The 7,500-nt window shown below is 36.7% G+C and overlaps 2 long non-coding RNA genes across 2 annotated transcripts in view; one reads left to right on the plus strand and one right to left on the minus strand.

Moving 5' to 3' along the window:
- Positions 1-3,327, plus strand: part of LOC135089036 (uncharacterized) — a 5,571-nt gene extending 2,244 nt beyond the window's left edge. The window contains exons 2-4 of the long non-coding RNA XR_010261373.1: positions 657-806; positions 2,675-2,819; positions 2,974-3,327. This is a non-coding gene — a long non-coding RNA (uncharacterized LOC135089036). The remainder of the gene's footprint in view (positions 1-656; positions 807-2,674; positions 2,820-2,973) is intronic.
- LOC135089038 (uncharacterized) overlaps positions 1-7,500 on the minus strand; it is a 16,873-nt gene that overhangs the window by 2,300 nt on the left and 7,073 nt on the right. The gene's annotated exons all lie outside the window — the stretch shown is intronic.

Raw genomic sequence — 7,500 nt, forward strand, 5'->3', positions numbered from 1 at the left:
TTTTTCTCTCCAATTCTAGCTTTCTCTTTTTCTTTCACGTTTTTGTTTCTTATCCTGTTATTTCTTTAGCTTCTATTTGGTCTTTTCTTCTTCCATCCTTATTTCTAGTTTAATTTGATTTACTTCATTTCTCCTGCGTTAGAAATTTACAAAGCCTCGAATGTCACAAGATATAACATTTAAATGAATGACTATTTTCTTTGTGTGTGTATGTGTGTGTGTGTGTGTGTGTGTGTGTGTGTGTGTGTGTGTGTGTGTGTGTGTGTGTGTGTGTGTGTGTGTGTGTGTGTGTGTGTGCTCACTTTTTTTTTTTTTTTTACTTTAATGTAATTTAGAGACATTTTCCATGATTCTGAGAAACGATGGGATTCGAGGATGATGTGTTCCGTAAATCATACTGTCTTGGTGCTTCACGTTTGTGTTCTCAATACTTTAGAACGAATGGATGCCAGAATTTATGCGCATATGTGCATTCTTTAACATATTGATATATCTTCCGTTTTCTCTTTTTGACTACAGCTCTGAGTATTTTCATCAGCATCATCATTGCCACAGTCTCTCTCTCTCTCTCTCTCTCTCTCTCTCTCTCTCTCTCTCTCTCTCTCTCTCTCTCTCTCTCTCTCTCTCTCTCTCTCTCACACCATTGTGCCCTACAGGGATATCTGGCCGTGGGCTTCAGCAAGGATGACCATCGGTTAAGTGAGGCTGACCTCAGCGTGTGTTACCTAGAGGGAGATAATGCCACTGTCGGTGTTGAGCACTATCTCCTGAAGAACATTGACTACTCGCCTGACCTCCATCTCGGGGTGAGTCATAGCCACTGCTTCGCTTCTTACTGAAAGTTACTATATATAACTGAGTCACAGTCCCGTCAAGTGTATCACGGTGGTTTTAGATGAGCTGTACTATTGAGCATGAGCGGTGTTTGGTGCCTTGCCATGAGCCAGCGTGAGTGACACAAGCTTCTAGTTATCACGACTCCCAGTGACCTTACCATAAATCATATTAACATTAAACACAATTATGATACAGTAGTTTAATTTTACTCGATTCGTACGAGCTGCAACAGCTTCTGAATTGTCAGGTTATTTCTAGCTGAGTCATTATAGTTGAGTTGAGCCGAGTCACATTGTCTTCAAGAAATCAGCCACATTCACTTCAAGTGAGTCTAGAAGAGCTGTCAGCCGGCATTCTTTAATAAGAGATGTGATCTCCCCAAACATGTACAAAAAATGCCTTAGCAATGTAATTAAATACTGACACATCTCTTCTTCCCCTCATTCCTTCCTGCATGAGCCATGGATCACTCCTGCCTTCCTGGTATTCAACATTTCCTTCTCAGCCTCCCACGACTGACATTTAAGGGTTTGGTCGAAGCCCATGAGCGGTTCCACCTTATCGTTTACTTGCAGTCCGAACAGCTGGCGACTTCTTCCTTTCTGGGCATTCTATATTACATGACACTGTAGGACCCGTTAAGATTAAACTTTACAGTGTATGTTTTTTTTTTTTTTTTTTGTCTTTTCAATGAAACATCACTTTACTGCAATGAAGAAGTTTGCATATTGCGCTTGAAAAAAAAAAAAAAAGAAAAAAAAGATGCAACTATATTAGGCAGATCCACTGACTGGAATCAAATCAAATATGCTTTTCCACGAAGATGTTCTTAGCCAGCATGTTGCAATATCTGGTTCAATTTTCTCACAGTCCTACAATGGTCCCAGTATTCAGTAACGATGAGACAGCTGGACACGGTGATCACTGAGCAGGAGGTGCAAAAAATACGTAGGTTTGAAACTGATATCGGCAAGTATAAAATCAAAATAATAAATGGTGAGGATGAGACTTGAGTGTTGTTCGAAGAAATGGGAGATCTTGTAAACATAAGCGACATTAGAAGTGGAGAAATTAGCTGAATAAAAAAAAAAAAAAATAGCATAACAATAGAATATCATAAGAAAAAAATATATCAAAAACCTAACAAGAAACTACAGGCCATTAAGTTTACTGCCTAAAACAGTAGTTCTCAAACTATCTTATATAAATGATGCACTCTTTTTGCTTCTTACAGACTCGCACATCCCCCTCTTATTATATTGTGTTTATATATATTTTCGCAATTCATATTTCAACACTGTTTAGGAAAATAAATACTTTAGTTTGGATAAAATACATAAAGATAAAAATAAACCATACGGTTAGCGAGGGAGTACATTGCATATGAAGGGAGGTTCTCTTAATCGATCGACTAAAAGTCACTAAATGGACCCACTAAACCAACAAACCTTAAGGGAACCTCGTCTCGCAAGTTTGAGGAGCCACCCTTTAAGTATACCATTCGTAACAATTTCAAGATATTGTTTCTGTAAGGTGTAAGCTTACAGTAACTGATCATGGAGGCTTCCTGTCAGACTAGATGTCTTCTTACCTGCCAAAGCAGTTTTATGCCTCGTACACATTGATGAGCAAGAGACGTGGCACTGCCAGAAATGGGCAAGAAAAGGGGGAGAGAGAGAGAGAGAGAGAGAGAGAGAGAGAGAGAGAGAGAGAGAGAGAGAGAGAGAGAGAGAGAGAGAGAGAGAGAGAGATTGTATCTGTACGAGCCGATAAGCAAGGCATACATATGTTTTGCTACCAAAATAATGATATTCCTCTTTATCTTTTCGTTAATCAGGAATTACAATTAGAGTCTGCTGACGTGGACGAGGATTACGTGTGGTGCACCTTCACAAGACCCATCACCGGAGGCGGACACAACCAGCTGCGTCTGTCAGAGCCATATTACTACTATTATTTTTGGGGCGCCAGAAATGGCACTAGTGAGTGAAGCATCATTGTGAGTGACAATATGTGACATTTTTATTTGATCATAACGCTTTGTTTTACATAATCATGGAACACTACTGAGTACTCTCTCTCTCTCTCTCTCTCTCTCTCTCTCTCTCTCTCTCTCTCTCTCTCTCTCTCTCTCAGCCATCTACCTACCGCCAGCTCAGAGCATGAAAAGGTCAGAGAAGCTAATCAGCACTAACGACAACCTCTTCAACTACATCATGTACAGCTCAGCCAAGAGTCGCCAGGCGCCATATAGCGTAGTAGCCGCCGCCCTGCTGCTGGCCGGCGTGCACTTTATGTGCTGGTGAAGGTTTCAGAACGTTCGGAACAGGTCCACGTTCAGTCGGATCATTATGCTAATCATTTACTTCGTGCTAGTAGCGTTCTCAGTGTTCCAAATTTCGTTCTTCATTGTTAACCGCGTCCGGACAAGTTCAGACCAAATGGTGCTTGTTTATGGCTTCGAAATAGAAACCGCTGTACCAGGTTGAATTTTTGTCTTATTTTGCTTTCTTATTCTTTGAGCGTGGGCAGGTCAGTGTTGTTCCAAACGTCATTTCCTTCAAGTTACTTAAATTTCAAATAGATTATGCATTAATTCATATTTTCCCCACAAGTAATTCATCTTCAATAACAATTTGTTGGTGGATGAAAAATAACAATAGGTACAAATTTTCTCCTAGCTGCAGCAGCAATTGCATGTGTGTTGAGCTACAGAATGATGCGCCTCAGATCGTAACACAACTAACCCAGTAAGCCATTGTATTCATAGTGGTAATGGTTTACCTTTACTATTACTGATATGTTGCCTAACTGCCAACAACACTATATGCGTACTGAATAATGCCACCAGCAGTCTCCTTCATGGGTGGCTGTTGTCGCCCATCGCTGGATCCGAATGAGTGCTGCAAGGATTCTCTGAACATAAATGTAGCGTTGATGAGATGAATACTGAGTCCGTAACGTTGGCAATTTTTTTATTTTTTTTTCTATGTAGGAGGGGCACCAGCCATGGGCAACAAAATTATAATAAAAAAGGCCCACTGAGGTGCTGGTCCCTGAACAGTCAAAAGCAGTGTCAAAAATGGAAGGTTAAGTGTCTTGATACCTCCCTCTATAAAGAGTTATGGAACCCTCTGGAGAGAGGTCACTGTAAAACCATCTTGTCTCAATATCACCAGTACCAAGTAGTGGAAAGGCAAATATTATCTTTAGTTTTCAAAGAAGTTATGACATAAAACACTTAAAACATCAACAATGAAAGCTACAACACTTAATGAGGTGAAACCAAGTGTACCAACAATTGCATGACGATATTTCTTTGATTGTCATGAGAATATATATATATATATATATATATATATATATATATATATATATATATATATATATATATATATATATATATATATATATATATATATATATATATATATATGACAGAGGGATGTGAAGACACAGCAATACTCTCTTCATCTTTATTCAGCACTTATGTGTCATTTTGGGACAGAACCTCCCATCTGCAGCTTCTAAGGAAATAAAAACAATAAAGAACAAAGAAAAGAAAAAAAAAAAATTTTCCCTCAATGGGGAAGGATAAGATTTGATCTTCAGATCAAAGGGTCCAGCACAACTAACTTATCCTGTTGCGACCGAAGAAACAAGCGCATATTGTTTTTTTTCTTTTTTTCATGAGAACCTCTTACTAGCTAAACCACGCATAACTATATTAATGTAAACATAGGAATCATACACACTGTCTGGTAGGCAGATGATTAACTGAAAATTTATTTATATGCATGTTATTGAATACTGAATATATATATATATATATATATATATATATATATATATATATATATATATATATATATATATATATATATATATATATATATATATATATATATATATATATATATATATATATATATATATATATATATATATAATTTTATGTATCTACTTCTTTATTCATTAAATTATTTACTTATTTATTCACAAACACACACACAAACACACACTTACACACACACATCTTGCTAGAGTCTGACCACATTCTACTAAATGGATGAACATAACGTGTCTGAACAAAAATAGTTTTGCAGCTTTGTTGGAGCGGTGTTGCACCACATTCGCCAAGACGTGAAGTAACAGTGTGGTTACAATGATGTTGCCTTACAGTTATGACCAAGGAAGGTATAGGATTATACAGAATCCATAATTGTGACAACGTTTCAAATGTGTTGTAGCAGTGTTGCAGTGGTTTGCGGCGTCTTTGGCAAGACGTGAAGTTGTGGCAGGCTGGCTATCGTCATTACCATAATGACAACAAAGTTGTAGCTGAAATGCAGTGGAGTTTTTATTGAATATTTATTACCAATATTTCCTCCTCAGGATCCTCCAAAGCAAATGTGTCTCTGGCATTTTGCCTTTAGTAATTTAGGGAAGGATCTGAGAAAATATTCTGATTTTCCATGCAATGGCTACTGCTTCTCTGCATTCTGAGTGCATAACAGAAGTGCCTTACATGGAGGTATATAATACAGTCTTTTTTTCCTCCTAATCCTTGTTTTCACTCAGTTTGTTTTCATGCTACACGAGTACATGTAGCACACAAATGGTACCCAAGCCTTCCATTTTCTGAAACTCATACACCTTACATTAATGCATGGGATCATGCCAAAACTCATCTTCAACTACCCAAAAACTCTTTAATCAATGGAAAATATCATTTTTTTCCTGATCTTACTCTCTCCCATGACTTAAGGCTCTTGTCAAAAATGTTTCTAACAGCCTTTCTTCTTCATATTTTCTCTTCTATTTTTTTTTTTCATTTGATAGCACAACTTCGATCTCATCTATCTTTAAAACCAAAATCTTCACTAAGAGTGTTGGTATAAAAAAAAATCATCCCTGGATGATTCAAGGCATGCTCCTCCCTACCTTCCCCTCAGACTATTTCATGCCTTCTGTTAGAATTTCTCAGTGATGTTCCCAATGCCCTCACTGCCTCCTTATAGACTTGATGGAGTTCCTCTTGTTGTTCTAAGTAACTTGCCCAGTGAAACTTTTGTTTTACGAACATTGACACTTTTCCTTTCTGCTCCAAGTTTGTCTACATTCAGCCCATTCTTGAAAATCATGACTGCTCCATCCTGTAAACTAACAACCTATTGCTCTGATTTCCTGTCTTCTAAAGCTTTTGAATACAGCCTTAATAGGAACATCCTTAAGCATATACCACTATACATCCTTAGATCTCATCGTCAGTGTGGGTTCCATCGTAGACATTCTCATGATGACCTTCTAGCATTCCTCAATTAATCTTCGTCATTCTCTTTTAAGGATTTTGGTGAAACTTTCATTGTTGTCTTTAATATATCAAAAAACGGTTGATCAAGTCGAGTTCAAAGTTTCAATCTCCAAACTACTTTCCTACTACTTCTGTCATTGTCTCTAAGTTCATCTTAAGTTTCTTTTCTATTGCTGTTGTAGTACGAGTATGCAGATGGTCAGAGTTCTTTCTGTTATTCATCAATGATTGAAACCAAAATCTTTGTTCTACCCACTGTTATGCTGATGACACCACTCTGCACTTTTCTACATCATTCCCCAGATGTTTAAAACTTTAGGAACTGAACAATTCATTTAGGGAAATAAAAGCACACTGGCCTTTTGATTTTTCTGTAAGTTCTGATTCAGGCAGAGCAAACTCAGTGTTGTTCATTGTATCAAAAATCAAAATGCTCCATCTATCCACTTGACACAACTTCCTCTCCTTCAATGGTACTCAACTGCCAGTTTTTCTCACCTCTCAATTATTAAGAACATAAGAACAAAAAAAACATGGGAAGCTGTAAGAAGTCATGAGGCCTACACGTGCCGATGCCTGCCTGAAATATAATTACGTATCTCATCCATGAATTTATCTAATCTTCTTTTGAAGCTCCCTAATGACCCTGCACTAACAAGTTGATTACTGAGTCCATTCATCTGCCATTCTATTTCAGAACCATTCTATTTGTGAACCAGTTCCTACCTATTTTTTTTTTTCTTAATCTAACTTCATCAAGCTTGAGTCCATTATTTCTTGCCCTATCCTGATTACTAACCATGAGAATTTTGTTTATGTCACCCTTGTTACATCCTCTGTACCACTTAAGAACTTTTATTAGATACCCACTTGATCTACGCCTATTTAAGGAATGTAAATTTAAAAGCTTAGTCTGCATTCGTAAGGAAAATTTTTCATTCCTAGTATTTTCTAGTGATTTGCCTTCGTACTGATTCTAGCAGGCTATATCCTTCCCATAATATGTAGACCAGAACTGGTCATCATAATACACGGGGCTTTATATATCTGACCATGTGTATTTTTGGGAGTTGTTCCTCTTTTATAAATAAATATATATATATATATATATATATATATATATATATATATATATATATATATATATATATATATATATATATATATATATATATATATATATATATATATATATATTGCAATGGTTGCAATGGTTGATGTTAAAGGCAGTGTTGTCTTGTAATTAATTTCATATAATTTTCTTTTTTTATTTTTGTAGTGATAATGTAGACTGCAATCCTATAGTCTGTCTCACTGAGGCTATTCTTACAAAATAATCTTATGGGGTT

Source organism: Scylla paramamosain, chromosome 3, assembly GCF_035594125.1.
Source record: "Scylla paramamosain isolate STU-SP2022 chromosome 3, ASM3559412v1, whole genome shotgun sequence".
NCBI lineage: Eukaryota > Metazoa > Arthropoda > Malacostraca > Decapoda > Portunidae > Scylla > Scylla paramamosain.